The sequence below is a fragment of the Quercus robur genome, chromosome 3 (assembly GCF_932294415.1).
Source record: "Quercus robur chromosome 3, dhQueRobu3.1, whole genome shotgun sequence".
NCBI lineage: Eukaryota > Viridiplantae > Streptophyta > Magnoliopsida > Fagales > Fagaceae > Quercus > Quercus robur.
The window spans coordinates 20,374,908-20,397,043 of NC_065536.1; the positions used below are offsets into that span (position 1 = coordinate 20,374,908).

The following is a 22,136-nucleotide window of genomic DNA, read 5'->3' on the forward strand; positions in this document are numbered from 1 at the left end:
ATACTAAAGAAGCAACAGGTCAGCAATACACAAGTGGAAAGAATAACAGAGCAAAAAAATCTGAAAATCATTCATTCCTAGACAAATCACACATTGACAGTCTGTGGCTTTATATGCTGCACTTAAAGTCAATTGAGTAAAGCCTAAATAGGAAAAGTGAATTTGATTAATTTCCTTGTTTTATAACAGTAATGCTCAAAGTGAATTTGGTATTACTACACATTAAAGCTTAATTGTTACTCAAACAAACAGAACTCGAAATAATAAAACTCTCTAAAAGAACCATATAAGTAGAACTTTTCTACTTACTATACTCCAGCCTCACAAAACTAAACCAACTTAAAATGTGCGATGAAGGTTGGGCAAGATGTCATGGATGAGCCAGTTAGCCATATACTGGTACGCCCGTTGTGTCAAATGAAGCCCATCCCAGCTGATGCGTTCATCTGGATTTGGACAAACAGGTGCATCCGGATCTCCACAAGCTTTTGTCAAGCTAAAGTCATTATCACCTCCAGCACCACAGCATGGTTTTTGCATAGATTCAAAATCAAATCCTATCCATTAATTGCACGCAACCCCAAAAAAAAATTCTCCATCAGATTCAGATATTCTTGAAGTTTGTTAGAAGTGGAGAGAGACTCACCAAGAAGTAGAGCATTACGGTAAACCGATTGGAAAGCATTGTAATAATCACCATATACTACAATAACGTTAGGATTTTCTTTTCTCAAATCTTCAAGAGCTTGTTTGAGTTGATCATTGTGATACATTGAGAAACTATTCCATTCCTTTAGGCAGTGAAATTCGTCATAAGCAGCAGAATTGTTGGTCTGGAATATTGCAAGATAGATTGGTAAACAGCCTATTGGCAAATTTCCAGGGACAACCACTCGGGTAGCACCATAACCAATGACCCTCCGGAACCAAAATAATAGAGAATTAGTTATCAATAATCATAGCAAGTCATTTTGGAAGAAAAAAAAAAGAAGGAATTTATTTTGTTTACTAGGAAAACTTACTGTAACAGCATCCTTTATTGCTTGGACAACTTCTGGAACCATGTCTCTGACCTCCTCAAATGTTTTGCCTTGAAGGAATGCAAAGTTATAATCATTCCCCCCAATTTCTCCAACCAAGAATAGGGCTGTTTTAAGCTTCTTAGCACGATCTATTAAAAAAACAAAAAACAAAAAATAGTTGAAAAACTGTAGATAATAAATTTGACTTGGTATTATATGCTTAATTCAAATGAGGCTAACCTTCAGCATTGTGACAGATCCCATTGAAATATGTGGACATCCAATCAAGTTGAACATTGAGATTGTATTTAGTAGGTGCGAATGATATATTCCTTTTTGCAAGAACATCTGGGGGCAAAGCAGTAGCTCCAGCCACTGCAAAATTCTCCCCATGATTGCAAATAACCGATGCGTCTTGATCCAAGTAGGGTGGGAGAAAAGGCAGTCCAGCTGCTAGAGCTCTGAAATTGTAGAACATAACAAAAAATAAATAAATAAATTAGTAGTTTGACACTAATTTTTTTAGGTGGTTCTGAATTCTAACATATGCAATGAAGTCAAACAAAGGAATAAAACAAACTTACATAGTGTACCCAACTAATAAAAAATTCAAAAAATAACAAATAATTCTTAGCCGGAAAACACAGAACAAAGGATTCTTCCAAGGCTCAAACAAGCATGTAGCTAGTATAAACTTTATAGTAAGCAATCGACAAGGAAGAAGCATCACAAATTAATCCCCCACCCTACTCAAATTTTGTAGATATAATGATAGAACAGATATAATCAAAACAGGATTGGCAGGGGAACATTCTTATATATGTGTCATTCAAATGTGTTTTCCTAATGTGGCCGATGAACATTACGATGAAGGAAAACAAGTACCATCACAAAATTATGTCATCACCATAATCATGAACACCATCATTATCATAAGCACAACATAATTATAAAATAGAAATATTCCTTCGAAAACAATAATAGCATCCAATCCACACTAACACAAATGACATTCAAAAGAAAGAAAGAAAAAAAAAAATCTTTCTGAAATATATGGGGTGGATAAGAAACAGAGTTTTCAGTTTGTCAGGTTGTTGCTTCTTTAATCTTTCTGAAAGAACTTCTTCTTATAAGAAATCTATAAAAGGCAAAGTAGTTTCTGCGTTCTTTAATAACCAACCGAAACTAAAAAGAAAACCAATATATATATATATATATATATATATAAACACACACATATATGCAACAAATTTTTTTTCTGTGTACTTTTAAACAATCCAACAACAACTAAAAAGAAAAAATAAATAAATATTGATGATGCCAAAAAATCAACAGTGAGCTACATGATCCTTACGTGTTCAAAACAACACCTACACAACACAAAAAGAGAAGACCTTACAGAGAGCGCACTGGTGTGGTGCCAGCCAAATACCCTCCGAAGGTCAAGTTAGAATTTCTCAACTCTAGAGTGCCAGAGCAGGTAAATTATGCATATCTTTATTTGTGAGGGTATTGAGGCTTTTTATAGTAGTAAAGGGTTGACCTCTTTTCCTTGGTGTAGAGTTCTTTTCCTTATAGGAATCCTCATGAGCGTATTTTTCGGAATCCTTTCCTTGTAGGAGTCTTTTTGATTAACAACAAGCGTGGAGCGCAAGATATTTCTTTATATATGCAAACGTGGAGACCAAGCAAGGCCACGTCAGGGTCGTTAGCTTTGCCTACTACCTCGTCAAGGTCGTCAGCTTCGCCTACTCTCTCGTCGAGGTCGTCAGCTTCGCCTATTCCCTTCAGCTTAGTAGTGTCAGCTTTCCATTTATAACAAGTTAACCCTGTCTTCCTAAAGCTGTAGACGTCCTAAAACTGTTTGACTGCCATTTATGACAAGTAAGGCCGACAGGTCTATTTTGAACGTCGCTTCATGATACTATATTCATGAGTATTCACATTCACAATTTTACCCTTATTAGCTGCCCCCCACTCCATGATCTTGTCAGCTTAAACTGACAGGTTTATGGAGTTTAAGTCCTTTTCATTTTGACAATTCCAACTCATCTCTTCAGTAGACTTGTTCATCTCATTATCTTTTATGTTAAAACCGTCGTCTTGTAATATTAGTCATATCCTCTGTGGACGAATTCGTCAGCTCTATGGGCTCGTCCACTTTGGGGACTTGGCACAATCGTCCATTTCGTGGGTATTACTAACTGACTCATCCAATCTGTAGACTTAATGATAAACTCATCCACTTTGTGGACTTAATAATTTTTCATTCTCTTAGAATGAGGTCGTCCACTTTGGACTTGTCAATGTCGTCCACTTTGTGGATTTAATACGGTCGTCCACCTTGTGGACTTAATAAAGTCGTCCAGCTTGTGGACTTAATAACACATGGTTGTCCACTTTGTGTCCATTTTATGGACTTCATAATTTTTTCATCCTCCTAGGATGAAATTGTCCATCTTGTGGACTTAATAAGCTTGTCTATTTTATGGACTTGATAACATTTCATCCTCTTAAGATGAGGTCGTCCACTTGATGGACTGCATATTAGGGTCGTCTACTTTGTAGACTTGGATTCCTCCACTTTGTGGACTTGTTGAGGTGACTAAGTGTTGGTACCTCGTCACCTTGTGAGTCGTCTACTTGTAGGCGACTTAGTATGGTGATCATCCACTCATAGTCGACTTCGGTCATGCGTCTACCTGTAGGCGACTTAACGTAGTGACCATTCACCCGTAGGCGACTTTGGCCACGCGTCTACTCGTAGGTGACTTAGTGTAGTGACCGTCCACCCGTAGGCGACTTTGGCCACACGTCTACCCGTAGGTGACTTAGCGTAGTGGCCGTCCACCCGTAGGCGACTTTGGCCATGTCTGAATAAACTCCTCTTATTATAATAAACCATGCATTCATAGAAAAAGTAGTTCTTAAAAAGAAAACGAAGACCTACCCTTTGGGCTTTAAAAGAGTTATTGTAGCAAAAACTAAAGTAAATAGAAAAACTAAGAATAGCTAAAATTCACTAAGGTAAACTAGAAATAAAGGGGTGTTGCTCTTCATACCATCCTTTTTACTGGTAGTACTTCCGTAAGTGCTTGGTGTTCCACGGGTGGTGTAGCTTCTGTCCATCCAGCGTCTCCAGTTCTTGCCATCTTCCGCCTTCTGTCCTGTCGCGTATCCTCCTGCCTTTCTCTCTTCTCTCAAGTCAGAAGCGCGTCTTCAGCATTCATGCACTTGGTTGCCCTGTAAAGCACGTCCGACATAGTCTTCAGGTCGTTCTTGTATAGTGAAAATAGGAACTCACCCTTCCGCAGCCCATTTGTGAAAGTGGCTACAAGTATCTTGTCGTCAGCTTCATCAATTGAAAACGCCTCTTTGTTAAAGCGTGCTATGTAAAACCTTAGCGTCTCATCTTCCTGCTGCTTGATGCTTATCAAGCATACTGTAGACTTCTTATACTTGTGTCCCTCGATGAAGTGCGAAGCAAACTGGGCGCTTAGCTCCTTGAAAGTATTGATGGAGTTAGGCGTCAACCTGCTAAACCATATCCTTGCGGGACCCTTCAATGTGGTGGGGAAAGCTCTGCACATGATCTCGTTGGGTACCCCCTGAAGGTGCATCAGGGTCTTCAAGGACTCTAAATAATCTAGAATGTCTTTGTTTCCGTTGTAGTTTTCCACCTGCAGCATACAGAACTTTGGTGGAAAGGGGGAAGGAGTTGAAGGAAGCGGTGACTGGCAAGTCGGTTCGGTGGACAAGATTATCAAGGTCGTTGGACACCCGTCCTTTGAGAGCGTTCATCATGACGTCCATCTATTCCTTCATCGCCTACATCTCCGTGACAATGTGGGGTGGAGCCATATCAGTGATGGATGGACCGCTCATATCTTGTCGCTCTGGTCTGTTTGGGGCATTACTACCTTCCGGCCCCTTTTAGTCTCTTCACTCAGCACTGGTACCTTCTTGGTCCTCTTGCTGAGTGCCGTGACCCACGTTCTTCTGGCGTAACTGCTTTTCTAAATCGTGATTTTGCTGAGTAAAGCGCTCCACAACCACGGTGAGAGTCTGAATTTGTCTCTCAAGGGCAGTTGGGTGTAGTTCGTCTCCCTGAACGTTATTGGTGGTCGCCATTGAGCGAGTAAGTACAATGCAACTCTTGATTCGGGAAGCGTTCATATAGCTTTCAGATTGCTAAGAATAGCACAAAACGAGTTTCCCCTTAGACTGCGCCAACTGATGATACTGAAAAAATCACTAGTGAGCTATATGATCCTCACGTGCTCGAAACAACACTTGCACAACACAAAAAGAGAAGACCTTACAGAGAGCACTGATGTGGTGCCGGTTATATACCCTCTAAAGGTCAAGTTAGAATTTCTCAATACTAGAGTGCCAGAGCAAGTAAATTATGCGTACCTTTGTTTGTGAGGATATTGAAGCTTTTTATAGTAGTAAAAGGTTGACCTCTCTTCCTTGGTGTAGAGTTCTTTTCCTTATAGGAATCCTCATGAGCGTATTTTTTGGAATCCTTTCCTTGCAGGAGTCTTTTTGATTAACACAAAGCGTGGGGCGCAAGATATTTCTTTATATATACAAATGTGGAGACCAAGCAAGGCCACGTCAGGGTCGACAGCTTCACCTACTACCTCATCGGGGTCGTCAGCTTCGCCTACTCCTTCGTCGAGGTCGTCAGCTTCGCCTACTACCTCATTAGGGTCATCAGCTTCGCCTACTCCCTCGTTAGGGTCGTCAACTTCACCTATTCCCTTCAGCTTAGTAGTGTCAACTTTCCATTTATGACAAGTTAACCCCGTCTTCCTAAATCTGTAGACATCCTAAAGCTGTTTGACTGCCACTTATGACAAGTGAGGCTGACAGGTCTATTTTGAATGTTGCTTCATGATACTATATTCATGAGTATTCACATTCACAACTTTACCCTTATCAAACATCAATGAAAACATGTTTGATTCTTACCAAAATAATCAATCATTAGCAACCCATTGGAGCACCGGCCAGTGGCATTGTTGAAAAAGGTTTCGCCATAAGGAAGTCGAGCAAAAGGCGAAGCTGGGTCCTCATGAATAAAATTGCCAGTGTCAGAGATTGAGTCCCCCAGTTAATATATTGCATCAAACATGCAAACCTCAAGGGAATGAGCATCAATGCAATGTGGAAGAAGAAGAAGACGAAGAAGAAGAAGAAGAAGAAGAGAGAAAGAAGTGAGAGTGAAAAGCAAAGAGAAAACTGCATTGGTATTAGCCATTGCTCAAGAGTCAAGACAGAAGCACTCACTTTACTTATGGAAGTTATGGTTTATGAAACTATGAAATACAAGCACCTCGTGCAAGGAGTTGCCTGAGACTACTAAAGGATAAGAAATGCTAGTTTCTGTTAACTGTGATTCACAAGTTTGAGATGATATTAGAGCCTATTTGGCATTAACTACAGCTTTTAGTCTTTAACTTTTGGTTTTTATGTACAGTTTTATAAAACTTCACATATTCTTGTATTTTTTTACTTAATTTTTTTTTTTTAAAGTATAAGTATACTTTGACACACTTTCAACAAAAAACTAAATAAGCTATTTCCAAACAATCACTCAGCTTTCTAAAATAGAAATTTTAGTTAAAGTTAAACCCCAACAAAATACTACTCTCTCCATCCCCCCCCCCCCCCCCCCCACCTTCTTTTCCTGTCTATTTTATTTGGGCACACCACCCTATCATACACAAAGTACACCCAATTCACTTTTTGAACTAAAATAGTGACTACAAGGCATTATTTTAGTTCAAAAAATAATTTGAACCGAAATAGTAATTACAAGACATGATTTTAGTTCAAAAAATAATTTGTGTACTATGTGTTTAACAAATGTATAAACTATCAATAAGCCATTTTATTTTGGAATGTTCGAAAATATAGTCAACTTTGAAAAGTCAATGAAGAAAATTTTGGTGTTTATGTCACACCAAACCGCTGAAAATATTTTAATTAAAAATATTTACATTTAAAAATATGAAAAATCAGATTATTTATTTATTTTATAATATCAAATGGAAGTCAAGCTTTTGAAAGCTCCCACCTTTTAATGTCATCATTCTAATAAAAATAAATAAATAAATATAGTGTTGAATTAGGTTAGTTTAAACTAATTATTAAATTGGATTTTAGTTTTTAAAAACAAATTATAATTATTTAGATAATTTATTTTTATTAGTGTAAATTTGCTACTTGACTATTTTTAGGAACAAATCAAGAAAAGAAAAAAATATATCTTTATTTCATTAAAAAATCACACTATTCAATAAAAATATGAAAATTACATCACATAGCTTAATTATACAATCTTTTAAAAAAAATTCATTGCCTTAATTTTTAGTTACAATCTAAGAAAAAAGAAAGTTACATGGAAGTTAAGAAAACTAATATAAACCCTTGGTCTAAGCTTGGAAGCTAAGTGGAAAGGCGGAAAGGTATTAGTCATTCATCTTGTCCAATCCAAATATTGGTATCCTAGGAATTAATTGCCAATTTTGTTTTCATCCAACTATCAAATAATTTCAAAAATGAGAAAATAATTTAATAAATAATGTTAAAGACTGAATTATATTGTATTGAATTATATGTAATACTGTACACCGGCATGTCTATATAAACAATAAGAGTGTGATACAAGTAATTAAAGTTCCATGGTCCTGTAGCTTGTTGGGCTTGTACTAACAACTCCCCTCAAACTCCCTCAAACTCATGTTAAGTGAAGTAAGACCAACCAAAATTTGGAGACTAAATTACGAAAGCGACTTGGTGGAGGAGACTTGATGAAGATATCAAAGTAATTGACCTTGTGAGGAGACATATCGTAATTGCAAGGTGGCTTGTATACAAACAAGTAAAAAGTAGAAAAATCATTATTAGTCCACAAGGTGTAAAGATCAAATATGGAAAAGATAAGCCTAAACATGCAAATCTTTTTCAAGATAAGCCTAAACATGCAAATCTTATCATAATGATCAATGAGTATCATGTTTGACTCGCTCTTTAAAACTAATCTCATGGATTGCTTATTAAGACTAAATCTATGTCAACTGGTAAAGTCTCTAATGGTTGAATAAAAGATCTGGGGTTCAATCCCTGCCTACACCAAAAATCAATTAGTGTCTTGATCTGATGATAAAGAAGCGAACGCCATAAATTGAAACTCTCTCAAAAAAAAAAAAAAAAAAAGACCAAATCTATGTCATGCACGGATTAATGTAATTCAAGATATCTTATCTCATCTTTTTTTGAGAAACATCTTATCTCATCTTACACAATCTAGTTTTCAAAAATATTTTACTCAAAAAAAAAAGTTTTCAAAAATATTTATTCTATTTGCCATCAATTTTTTCATTTAATTTTAGTTTATTTGCTTATGTGAAAATTTTTAAAGCCTTGTTTTACATCATACCATAACTAACTTCCAACAACTAAGAAATAAACAATCAGTATTAGTTGCAACCGGATGCACAAATATACGTTTAACCCTAACTAATGCAATATTCTTGGATCTTCGAGATTGTAATTCTTGGGTTTAAGCATTTATAAATGCCCAGCTTTTCACTTACTGTCACGATCCATGAACTTCCTCCCTACGTGGAATGGAGGAGTCGTGTTTTGGAGTGCATTGGTGGCTATTGCAAACATGTGCTTAGGGATGGCCAAGGGATGGCCAAACTCATAGGGCCATGGGTATCCTACCCGATTCAACCGGAAAATTCCGAGTAATACTGTTTCATCATGGGTAAAAGGTTATTGGGCTGGATTTGGATATTAACCAAAATTTCTGGGTCTCTCTCTATTCAGCAAAAAAGAAGAAGAGGAGTCTCTCTCTAATTTTCATGGCTATATTGGGAAAGTTTCTTTCACAAATGTGGATGAATTCTCTTTCTAGTGAATTAGATCATAATTTTCAACCAAAACACCCATAAATGAGTTGAGTTTCTCCTCTTTTTAATGAGAAAAGGTCTTTGGGTCATAGAAATCTATTAGGATTCTTTCCTTTAATGTTATCTAAAGTAAATTTTCCTCCCAAAATGATAGCATCAGAGAAACAATCAGAAAACGAGAAAAAATTACTAAAATTCAACATCTAAGCATCAGATTGCCGAATTATAGAGGTTTTAATGTTTTATGCGTTGATTGGAACTTCAGCTTTTGGTTAAAGGTGTTTTGGTGAAATGTCAAATATTCGACACCTTTAAATTTTGTTGGTTTTATGATCATTTAATCTTTGAGAACATGTTTCGAAAGAATGATGATGGTCTTAGTGTTTAAGCCAAGGGAGTCAATCTCGTACTGGAAGCTGTACTAGTTTGACTAATAAATCTATATATTACAGTACCGGTCAATACTGATGTATCGTTTCGGATTTATCGTTATTTTTTATATTTATAAATATATATTATAATAAAAATAAAAAATTACCATAAAACATTACCTCAATTTAGAACAAATTATTCATGGTTTTAGATTTTAGACTTTAGCATACTAAGAAAACAAATAATACTAATAAGTTAATGCAAATAAGTTACCATTCTACCTTTACAAAAATTCATATTACAAAATTGAAAAAAAAAAAACTTATTTTTGTACCGCCCGGTATGCCTGGTACCAGCTGAAACACCAGAAATTGGCCGGTACAATCAATACACGGCCAGTACTGCCAATATTTAAACCGCTATGAAACGTTGATGTTTCGGTATCGATGCACGTACCTGTATAGTACATACTGGCAGTATCGGCTGGTACGGTATGGTATCGACCACCTTGGTTTAAGCGGAAGATTTATTTTTGGTCTACATCTTGAACCCTATTTTCTTCCATTTTGATTTTGTTTTTCCCTCCCAATTTTCTTATAAGATTTGGGGAAGTAGGAGTTTTGGACTTGATCTTCTTCCACTTTATATATGATCAAATTATTCTATGGAATAATTAGAGTTTTAAAATTATAATTAATTATTTTTTTAGGAAGATAATTGACCATTTGGCTAAAAACAACAATTATTCATTAGAATTATCTTGTACATTTTCTTGTATTGTTGTCTTTAAGATTAAACCAATGAAATTATGAAACATAACTAACTACAACTATTTTTTTAAAAAAACCAATCATAATTAATGAGCACATGCATCTTGTCCTAAATTTCAAGAATTTATTTTGTTCATTGAAATTTATTGTGGTTTGATTTTTCAATTCTATGCTTCAATTTTTGTATTGAAAGTGACATTTCAATTATTATAAGCTTTGAGCCTTTGATGTTCAGGATTAAACTCTTGCTCATCTAATGATTCAAATGACATTTTTAACCTTTCTAGATAAAATTACTCTTGGATGATGAATCGACTCCTGGCTGCAAAATGGGTTGTCAACACAAATTACACATCAATAACTATACCCTAAGTCCCTCTCCCAACAACCTGTAGATTGTGTTTGGTTTGATTGTTTGAGTCCATTTAGAATTGTTGTAAAAATTAGAGATTTAGCTAAATTTCAAGAATGTATTTTGTTCATTGAAATTTATCGTGGTTTAATTTTTCAATTCTAGACTCCAATTTTTGTACTAAAAATGATATTTCAATTATTATAAACTCTGAGTCTCTGATGTTTGGAATTAAACTCTTGCTCATCTAATGATTCAAATGACATTTTTAACCTTTCTAGATAAAATTACCCTTGGACGATGAATCGACTCTTGGTTGCAAAATGGGATACTGTCAACACAAATTACATATCAATAATTATACCCTAAGTCCCTCTCCCAATAACCTTTAGATTGTGTTCAGTTTGATTGTTTGAGCTCATTTAGAAATGTTGTAAAAATTAGATATTTAGTTGTAATCTTCTTCTTCTTCTTCTTCTTCTTCTTCTTCTCTCTCTCTCTCTCTCTCTCTCAATAAGGAGGGACAAAATGGGCTTTTGCCCTTTTCAGGAAAATTAATTAGCCTTTTGCCCTTCTTCCCAAACTAAATAGGAAAATGCCCCTCTTTTGAAAATCGAGTTTCTCAAAATCGAGTTAAGTTCTATAGTGACATTTTCAATGACCTATAGTGACGTTTTTAAGGACCTATAGTGGCGTTTTGTAACTTGATATCCATGAAATCGAGTTATAGGCAATTTTTATTGCCTATAACTCGATTTCATGGATATCAAGTTACAAAACGCCACTATAGGTCCTTAAAACGTCACTATAGGTCCTTAAAAACGTCACTATAAGTCTCCAGAATTTTTTTTTTTTTTTTTTTTTAACTCGATTTTGAGAAACTTGATTTTCAAAAGAGAGACATTTCCCTATTTAGTTTGGGAAGAAGGGAAAAAGGCTAATTAATTTTCCCCAAAAGGGCAGAAGCCCATTTTGTCCCAATAAGGAGCCTTTAACTTAAAATGTTGTTAGCATTTGGCATGCTATACAGTTATAAAGTGCTTTGAAATTGTTATACATATGAGAAATTATAAAAGAGGACACTGTAAAAGTGTTTTTGTTTTATTTTACAAATATTTATTTTCATACTCCATAGTCTCATCTTGATTGTCCATTATTTCATTTTTTGTTATCCCGAAATGCTTGTCCAATTGAATAGGTTGATCTATGACTTCTCAAAAATTTTAAACTTTTATTTTATTCAAATTTAAATTCTTGAAAGCTTATAAGGGCAATTTTTAAGATGCAAGACACTTACATATAGTGATATTTTTTTTAAAAAAAAAGTTAGATTTTCTAATTTGGAAAAACATTGTGGAACATGAGAATAATTAAATTTAAATAATTCAATATATTTAAATATTATAATCTCTCTCTCTCTCTCTCTCTCTCTCTCTCTCTCTCTCTCTCTATATATATCTAAATGTTGAAGCATATCATTTATTGTTGCTATGCTCCAATTAAGTCATATCAACGTTCACGTCATTATCATTTTTTTATCCAATTTTCCTATAATTTTTTTTTAACATTTACTTTTCTTTTTTTTTAATATTTACACTTTCTCTAACCTTTTTCTATCCCTTACCTTTTTATCGCCCCACTACCCTCTACCTTAATATCACTTTTCATCTACCTACTACCCTCTACCTTACCTTTTCATCTCCCCACTACCCTCTACCTTAATATCACTCTTCATCTTTACTTATTCACACACTCTTACTATAAATTTGTCATTCTCTCTTCCATTCTTTACATATTTTTCCCTCACAGAAAAGGTCTCTCTCTCTCTCTCTCTCTCTCTCTCTCTCAATTTTTTGGTGAAAGTTTTATTTTTCTTGCATCTCTGCTTTAGGTTGATAATTGTTGTGTTCTTTAGAACTTTATATTGAGCTGATGCAATTTAGTTTTGTGATTTAAGTTTTTTTCTCTCTTTAATTTTATTACATGTGTTTTTCTTTAAATTCTTAGTTTGGGTTGCTTTGAATTCACCTATTTAGTTGTTCTATATATGTTATTTTTGTACAATATGACATTTGTTCTATAAAATTCCTTTTAGACTTGATACGTTATCTTTTCATTTGATTTTTTTTTTCTCTCCTCATGTGCAGTGATTGACTTCTAAAAAAAACTATTCTATTTATATATTTAGAAATCTATTTCTTCTTAATTCCAACCGTTTAAATTTTGTATAGGCCATGGATTCTATTGAGCAATTAATATGAAAATTAAAATAAAAGTAAAATAAATTCTACAATAATTTGCTTTATAGGGATCGACTCCTCTAAGCCATACATTGTTCCTTAAAAGTAGTGTGAAAGAAACTAATGTTTAGTCTGTCTTGTAACTAATGTTTCTAATCTTTTGAAAGTTTGTGGAGCATATACTCTACTAATTAGGTCATCTAAATCATTTGAATTAAAAATCAACTATAACATAAGGAACAAAGGGGTCATAATAAATTCATGTTCTCCTCATATAGTGATAAATTTGAGTAGTTGAATAGTGTTGTTGTTTAATTTACCACTGCTACATATTTTTTCCTGAAAGTTACATACTATCAATTGTAACACCAAATGGACATTTCAAAGTTCATTCGCATGATTACTTTGCTGTGTGGTGAGTTGAAATATTGTTGGGTAATGATGTATGTTAGATTGTATGTGTAGCCTCTTGACTTGCGAAGGGTAAGTACTGATTTATGCTAAGTGTTTGTTATTGGTATTCTTTGAGCTATAATGGTTGATAGGTCTAATGAGACTTCATTAATTTATGCGAGGCTTCAATTTCACCCAAATGACAAGCAATAAAACAAGACAATTCATGTTCAACTTTCAGGTTATTCCATTAAAAAAAATTCTTAGCTTTCTGGTAACCACCAATTCATTTTGTTAACTCAACATCATAAAGTAACTTTAATTTAGTTACATGGATAGAGTTTATCATTTTTCATGTTGCAAAAATAAAATTTTATATATATATATATATATATATATATATATTCAAGCTAACATCAATAGCACTACTACAATTGACCATTTAAATTCAGTCATATCCTCCATATCATTAAATTTTTAATATTTTCTCATTTTTTTAATTTTTAAAAAATTAAATATATAATGTTTTAATTAAATACAAATAAATAAAAATCTCCTTATAAAATCGTACTCATTTTTTTTAACATTTACACTTTTTTCAACATTTCTCATTCCTTTCACATTTTCATCGCCCCACTACCATCTACCTAAATATCATTCTTTATCTTTTCCTTTATCATCATTTATTTGTTTCTTCTTATTCTTATCCTCTTATTATAAAATTGGCGGAAATCACATTTTCGTCCCTACATTTTTAGGCGATTCTCACTTTGGTTCCTAAATTTTTTTTTTTACCACTTTTAGTCCCTGTCCTAAAAAATGCTTCCCATTTTGGTCCCTGCCGTTACATCAGAGACGAAAAATGCATACGTGACAAACGGTAGAATTAAAAAAATATTAAAGATATTTTATTTTATTTTAAAATAAAATTTTAGTTGTCAATAATTTTAAAATAAAAATATTAAAAATTTTAGTTAAAAATAATTGTTCTTCATGTTCTTCCCCCAAGAACATGGTTGCCCAGAAAATAAGAAATTCAAGATTTTTTTTCTCTTTTATTTCATTTTCTTAGCATCCAAACAAGCAAAAACATATACAAAATCATGATCAAACTCAGATACTCTATCACAATCAACTAACAAAACCCAAAAAACAACATTCACTCTCTTTCACAGGAGGTAGAGCCGGTTCAAACATCTTCTGTTGCATAGCCGAAGAAAGGGAAGAATGCAAAGGCACTACTTTAATAGGTCCCACGCCGATTCAAAGAAGCGCCAACCGTACACATCCTAGCACCATTGAAACAACCAACCCACACCGATTCAAAGAAGCTCTAGCCACTAAAACAACATAGCACCACTGAAAACCCACACCAATTCAAAGTCGAACAAGCCCCAACCACCAAAACTAACCCAGCACCACCAAAATCAAGCTAAACCACACCGATTCAAACCAACTCACCACCAATTCAAGCAAGTCCCAGCCATCGAAACCAACTCAGCACCACCGAAATCAAGCTAGACCGCCACTGATTCAAACCCAAAATCACTGAATCAACATCTATTGAAAGCCACAACTTCAAACCCAAAACACAACAAATTGGAACCAAAGCAACCCATAACAGTAAATACACCGCTGTCTACCAGATTCAAACCCACGATGGTGAGGGTGATGGTGATTTATGTGAGAGAGAGAGAGAGAGCCTCCCAAAAACTTTCATTAGTGGTGCATCAAAATAACTCTGAAAATTTTCAGCCTCAAGAGTAGCACTCATTACAACTAACTTCAGATCAGGTCTATTTGTCAACACTTGCTTCAGAGTCCAAATAGAACATCAGTTGCCAACATTCTTTTTGAGATCTGATCTTCTCTCTCTCAACCCAGATGGTCACTGCAGTTTGATGGTCACCATGGTTTGATCTGACTAGCTCATAATTGTGTTTTGGTGTATTTTATTGATGAGGATTGGCTTTGAGTGTTGGTATTTTGTTTTTGATCTGACCGTGTATTTTTTTTTTTTCTAGGCAATCATGTTCTTGGGGGAAGAACATGAAGAACTTATTTTTAACTAAAATTTTTAATATTTTTATTTTAAAATTATTGATAACTAAAATTTTATTTTATTTTAAAATAAAGTAAAATATTTTTAATTTTTTTTTTAATTCTGCCGTTTGCCACGTGTGCATTTTCCGTCTCTGATGTAACAGCAGGGACCAAAACGGGAAGCGTTTTTAAGGATAGGGACTAAAAATGGTAAAAATAAAATCTAGGGACCAAAGTGGGAATCGCTTGAACATGTAGGGATGAAAATGTGATTTTCGCCTATAAAATTTTCGTTATCTATTCTATTCTATATTTCTATGCATAATTTTCCCTCACAAAAAAAAGATTATTTCTCTCTCTCTTTCAATTTTTTGGTGAATGTTTTATTTTTCTTGCTGTTAGAAATACTGAATAATTATGTTGTATTTCTCAGTCAAAGAATATACATCAGTCCCTTTATATAGGAGGCATATGTGTGCGGTACAAGTAAAGTGTAGTACAAGTACGAGTGTACTATACAAGTACGAGTGTGCTATACAAGTAATCTAGCTGGGCCTAAAGCCCATAACATAATATACGTTAACAGCCCCTCTCAAACTCAAGGTGGATGTGAGACCAGCTTGAGGTTGTCAACCAAATCACGAGTGCGTTTCTTAGGAAGTGACTTGGTGAAGATATCTGCAAGTTGATCTTTGGAGGAAACGGAGAAAAGCTTGAGAGCACAATGGACAAGATGATAACGGATAAAATGACAATCAATCTCAATGTGTTTAGTCCGTTCATGGAAGACGTCATTGTGAGCAATATGAATGGCACTCTGGTTGTCACAATAAAGGGGAGTAGCAGAGGATGTGGACACACCCAAATCCTTAAGAAGCCATCGTAGCCAAAGGAGCTTAGATGTGGTATCAGCAAGGGCACGATATTCTGCTTCAGTACTGGAGCAGGCCATAAAAGTTTGTTTCTTACTTCGCCAAGAAATCAAAGAAGAACCAAGGAGAAAGCAATAACCTGTAGTGGACCTGCGATCAGTGGGATCTCCTGCCCAATCTGTATCAGAGAATGCACAGAGTACAAGAGGAGATTGAGCTGAGTAGAAAAGGCCATGGAAGAGAGTGCCCTTCAGGTATCGAAAAATGCGCAGAACAGCAGCATAGTGAGTTGATCGTAGAGCAGACAGATACTGGCTCACCTGATGAACATCATAGGAGATGTCTGGACGAGTAACTGTGAGATAAACTAGGCTGCCAACCAATCGTCTATAAAGAGAAGGATTAGACAATGGTTTTCCCCCCGAGGGTGTCAGATACGCATTAAGTTCAACTCGAGTGTCAACAGTCTTGTTGTCAATGAGTCAAACTCTAGACAAAAGGTCAAAAGCATACTTGGCTTGAGTAATATAAAGACCATTTGTGGAATGAATAATTTCAAGACTCGAGAAATAGCTGAGATGTCCAAGATCTTTCATCTCAAACTGCTGACTGAGAAAATCCTTAGTTCTTGAATGCCACTGAGGTCATCACCAATTATGATCATATCATCCACATATAGAAGAAGCAAAATGGTGCCTTTATCAGTACGACAAAGAAATAAGGCAGAATCATATGGACTGGCAGTGTAACCCAAGCGAAAGATAGTGGAGCTGAACTTGGCAAACCAGGCTTGTGGAGCTTGTTTAAGACCATAAAGTGCATGTCGAAGATGACAAACCTTGTTTGATTCAACAGAGAGACCAGGATGGGGTTACATATAGACTTCTTCACTCAGATCCCCATTAAGGAAAGCATTTTTAACATCCATCTAGAAAAGATCCCATTTACTAGCAGCAGCAACAGCTAAGAGGGTACGAACAAATGAGATACGAGCAACTGGAGTAAAGGTCTCTTCATAATCAATCCCATACTCCTGTGTAAAACCTTTTGCAACAAGACAAGCCTTGTAGCGTTCAATGGACCCATCAGAGCGAGTCTTGATCTTATAGATTCACTTACAACCAACCACAGACTGTCCAGGAGGGAGAGTGACCGGATCCCAAGTATGGTTTTTGGTTAATGCATCAAGTTCCTCTTTCATTGCAATCTGCCATAAAGGATCAGTGGAGGCCTCACGATAGGTTTGAGGCTCGTGAAGTGTAGTAAGGGCAATGTAACAATGATAGTCAAGTAAATGTGTAGGAATGAATCTTACCTTGGTTGAATGGTGAGGTGGAATGTCTTGTGGAGGATCTTCAGGCGGAGCAGGAGCAGAGGACCCAGGCTCAAGGTGGGGTAGCTCGTCTTCAACCTGTTCATCTTCAACCTGTCTTGGAGAAGCATCAAAAATATCTAGAGAGAAGTCCAAAGGAGGATCAAAAGTATTTGTAGAAGGAATAAGACACTCATCTGGAAAGATTTCTAAAACAGAGGAGGTAGTCAGGGAAGAACGAAAGTGAGAGAGTTCAACAAACAATCGGTGTTCCCAAAAGACAATATTACGAGAAACATGAAGACAATGAGAGACAGGATCATAACACCTATACCCTTTTTGAGTTTCACCATAACCAAGGAAACAACAAAGTCTAGATCAAGGCTCAAGTTTGTTGTGTTCACGAGGCTGAATAAGAACGAAACAGGAGAAGAGCACGAACAGTGTCAGGGGGTGATGATAGTCAGGGGGTGACCCAAAGAGACGCTCATACGGAGTCTGATTATGGATGACAGCGCTTGGAATGCGATTAATCGCATAAACAGCATGAAGAGCAGCTTCACCCCAAAATGGGGCAGGAACTTTAGCAGAAAGAAGAAGAGCACGAACAGTGTCAAGAATATGACGAAGTTTTCTTTCGGCTCGACCATTTTGTTGAGAGGTACCTAGGCAAGTTTGATGATGTACAGTGCCATAGGAATGTAACAGAGCTTGAAACGCATATTGAATATATTCAAGAGCATTATCAGATTGAAAAGTTTTGATACGTTTGGAGAATTGTGTTCAACCATTTTGCAAAGTTGCTGTATATTGGTAAAATTTCAGAACAAGATTTCATAGGAAAGATCCAACTATAACGAGAATAATCATCAATAAAAACAACAAAATATCGAGATCCACCAATACTAGCAATAGGAGAAGGTCCCCAAACATCAGAATGAATTAACTCAAAAATACTATTAGAAATGGATTCACTGTTATTAAAAGGCAAAGCTGGCTGTTTTCCTAACTAACATGAAGTACAATCAAAATTGTCTTTGGACACAGAACCCAATAGACCCTTAGAAGCTAACTATTGTACCCGAGAAGATGGTGCATGACCAAGACGAGAATGCCAAAGTGCGAGAGAAGGTAAGGAAGAAACTGCAGCAGCAATAGAAATAGGAGCAACAGGTGAAAGATGAAGATTGTCCACGGGAAACATACGCCCAACTCTATGACCGGTCCCAAGCTCCTACCCCGTCCTTGGATCCTGCACAATACACCCAGAATAGTAAAAAATAAGGCGATAACCTAGTTCAACTAATTGTCCCACAGAGCACAAATTATAGGATAGGTCAGGTACATGGAAGACTCTAGGAACAGAGAGGTTAGAGGTTGAAACAAAACCTAGACTATTCCCATGCATGGTGGAACCATCAGCTATATGAATATTTAGAGGATGTGGTGCAGGGTCAAGTTTGGAGAATAAGGACGAGTGAGGTGTCAAGTGATTGCAGCAAGTAGAATCAAAAAGCCAAGTTTGAGACTTACCGGGTAGAACTAAGGCTGTCCACGGGTTCGGCCGGGTCAGTTTTGGGCCCAAACTGAACTCGACCCAGTTGGATCAGTTTCCTGAAATTGGGCCGGACTTTTTGCCATAGTTAAAATTACGGAAAATTCATTTTTTTGGGCCTTTTTACTTAATTTATTTTAAAATAGGGCTTCCAGCTTAACAAAACTAAGCCTATTGGGTCTTCAATCAGGACAAATAAAAAAGGCCCAAATAAGGCCTATTCTTTTTATCACCTGTGATCAACATAACACACCAAAAAGTCTTTCTTATTTTTTAGTCACTTGTGATCTGAAACAAGAAGCACCTATCAATCCCAATACATAATCTTTCCCACATTAACAACAAAAAATAAACACAAAAAATAATATGTAATTTGCTAAACAACACAATAAGCACCTAGGCAGTAAACTGCTCAACACCCATAAAACCTGCAAACTACAACAAATAATATTTCCAGCGATAAAATAAATCACAACAGATAATACTATACTGCAATATTCCAACATATATATATACTTAGTAACATAGAGGCAGTCACTGCAAGTTTTTTGGGTAGTAACCCATAAGGTAGAAAGCTTGCTAGTTATACAATGTTCCAAGCTATATAATTAATTACAACAATCAAATGCCATAGGTATTTCCAAAAAATAGCTTTTCCAAAGCATTAAATAACTACTCTATAGTTTATAAGTCTATAACTAATAGAAAAGAAAACCTATGAACTAAGATTTCTTTTCTATAAGCATTGACAGTTGAGTATTGTTACAAGTTAGAAAAACGATATGTCCAAAAAAGCTTCCAAAATATTCCCAAAATGCTGCCTTCTTTACAAAATAAATTACAATCCTCCTACAATAGACAAAAAAATATTCAACAAACAATACATTAGTACCAAGTACAAGACCAACTAGTAACCAAGTTTATAATAGTAAGGGGCTATAAAGGCAGAATCATACCAAGTCAGTGATTAATCATCTGAAAGTTCAAATAGTGTAAAAACACCCTTGAACGTTTAGACCCCCAATTTACAAATTACCAATTCAAGCTCTATATCAAACAATTAATGTGCGGAACATGAACTAAACCTTAATACAGAATTGGTAAACAATTTAAGCCAATTAAAATCACATCCACAGCAGAAAATAAAAGGCAAAGATAAAGGGAAGAGAGATGCAAACACAAGGACAACACACGATGTGTTATTGAAGAGGAAACCGAAGCCCTTGGCATAAAACCTCTCCGCCGCCCTCCAAGCGGTAAACAATCCACTAGAAAATGTAGTTGGGATACATGAACAGCAATAGACCCTCCAAGCCTAATCTACCTAGTGTACCTAAGCCCTCCAAGCTTCTTGCTCCAACGAGGTTGCGTCGAACCTATTTCTTTTCTAGCTTCCCGGATTCTGCTACTTGACCATAGCATCAACCAATGTAAATTGGTTCCTTCCTAACTACTTCCCAGAACACCAAACAACCCTCTCACAGTAATGGATATGGTGAGAAAAGGTTTTGGTAAAATGCTTCTCAAGGATTTAACAATGGAGAGGAAGAGAGTTAAGGAATTTGAAGAGTCTCTTATGTAAAGATTATGGATGAATCAATCTTGTTTTACTCTAGGGTTTCTCTCTCAAAATTCTCTCTAGAAGCTCTCATTATTTTATTGGTATAAGGGGTATTTATACTGGGGTAAGAATGGAATGTGAAACGTCAGGTTTTTCAAAACAGGGCTGGCTCGCGGCTTGACTGAGTCGCGAGATCTAGCCGCGAGATAACAGAACGGCCAGTTGTCCTATTTTGTCCTGTAGTGCTCCAGCTAGCATGACACTTTAACTTCTGGCATGCTTGGCACGTGTGCTGCTTCTGGCGGTTTGCAGCCGCGAGTCACCCGCGAGATCCAGCCACGAGACTCTGTTTTCTTGCACACTCTTGAGCATTCAACACTCTATCTCACTCACTACCCTTACAACAAACCCACATAAATACAGGGTTACTAATTGCTGAATTACAAGCAAATTTGGCACGGAATAAAGCCAACAAGATGGTTGATTAAATTCAACCTTACAATCTCCCCCTTTGACTATTCCGTGACAAAACCCTAAAACAGACTCTAGACTTAACATGTGAGTTGGGAACAGTTGAGCAAAACTCACTCACACCTAATTCTAGAAACTGTGAAGCACTTGAATCAAATGAACATGAAACTCCTGAAACACAACAATACACCATGATCATTGTATGCAGAAAACATAAAATGCATATGAAACAGACATAAAGTGATCAAGCAAAGATGGAGTTAAGAAACAAACCATGGCTTGATCAAACAAGTAATCACTACAAGGTAGTGATCACAATGCTTATTCACACTAGGAATGAACACTTGAACATACAAGTTAACAAGAACAATGCAAGTTACTTGTATGCCCAACACTCAACCAATGCATAATACACTAAGTATATACATCTAGGAACAATCCTACAAGGGCACAAGAGTAACAGTACTTAATAAGAAAATGCATGACATTTAGATAGAAGTACTGATTTAACAAAAACATAAAGGCTGCATAAAGCATGGTACAAACCATAAAGCCTACAAGGAACCCTAAAAGCTTACAAAAGCAACATGGGTACAAAGCACATTAAATACTGAAAAACATCAACAATATATATATATAGTAAACCAAGTTTAAAAAAAAAAAAAAAAACATCCCTGAGTTAGAAACAGATAATAACCATAACCACATTGTATCAAACTCATATACAACAGATTATCCAAAACATAAGATAAAGTAAGCAAGATAGACAGTGTTTTTGACTGCTCCCCCTTAACATAGTGCTCCCCTTCAAAAACTTCTCCCCCTTTTTGACCGGAATGGCCAAAGGGTCACTACCCATGATGTGTGGTGAAGCTGTCAAATTTTGCAGAGAGAATATCCAGCTGGTCCTGCATGGCTGCCATCCTCTCAGACTGCTCTGTTTGGACCTCCCTGAGTCCATTAAGTCTATCCAGGATGACTTGAAATGCATCTTGAGGTACAGCTGAAGAAGTTGATGCTCTAGTCCTCTTGCCACTCCTTCTGGATGTTGAAGTTGATGCCTGGCTTGCTGCCTCTGCCTCAGTCTCCATTGGAACACCCTCTCCTTCATCACCTTCATCTTCTTCACCTGGAAGAAGAACACTTATCCTTTTAAAGGTTTGTTTGTTAATTGCTGAAGGTGTAGACATGGGACTGATGTCTCGAGGGATTGCAACACCCTTCTTTCTGAAAATTCTCATGAGC

General features: G+C 36.0%; 1 pseudogene; it reads right to left on the bottom strand.

The window, feature by feature from the left end:
- Positions 1–48: 48 nt before the first annotated feature.
- LOC126719379 (acetylajmalan esterase-like) lies at positions 49–21,982 on the bottom strand (annotated as a pseudogene).
- Positions 21,983–22,136: the final 154 nt, after the last annotated feature.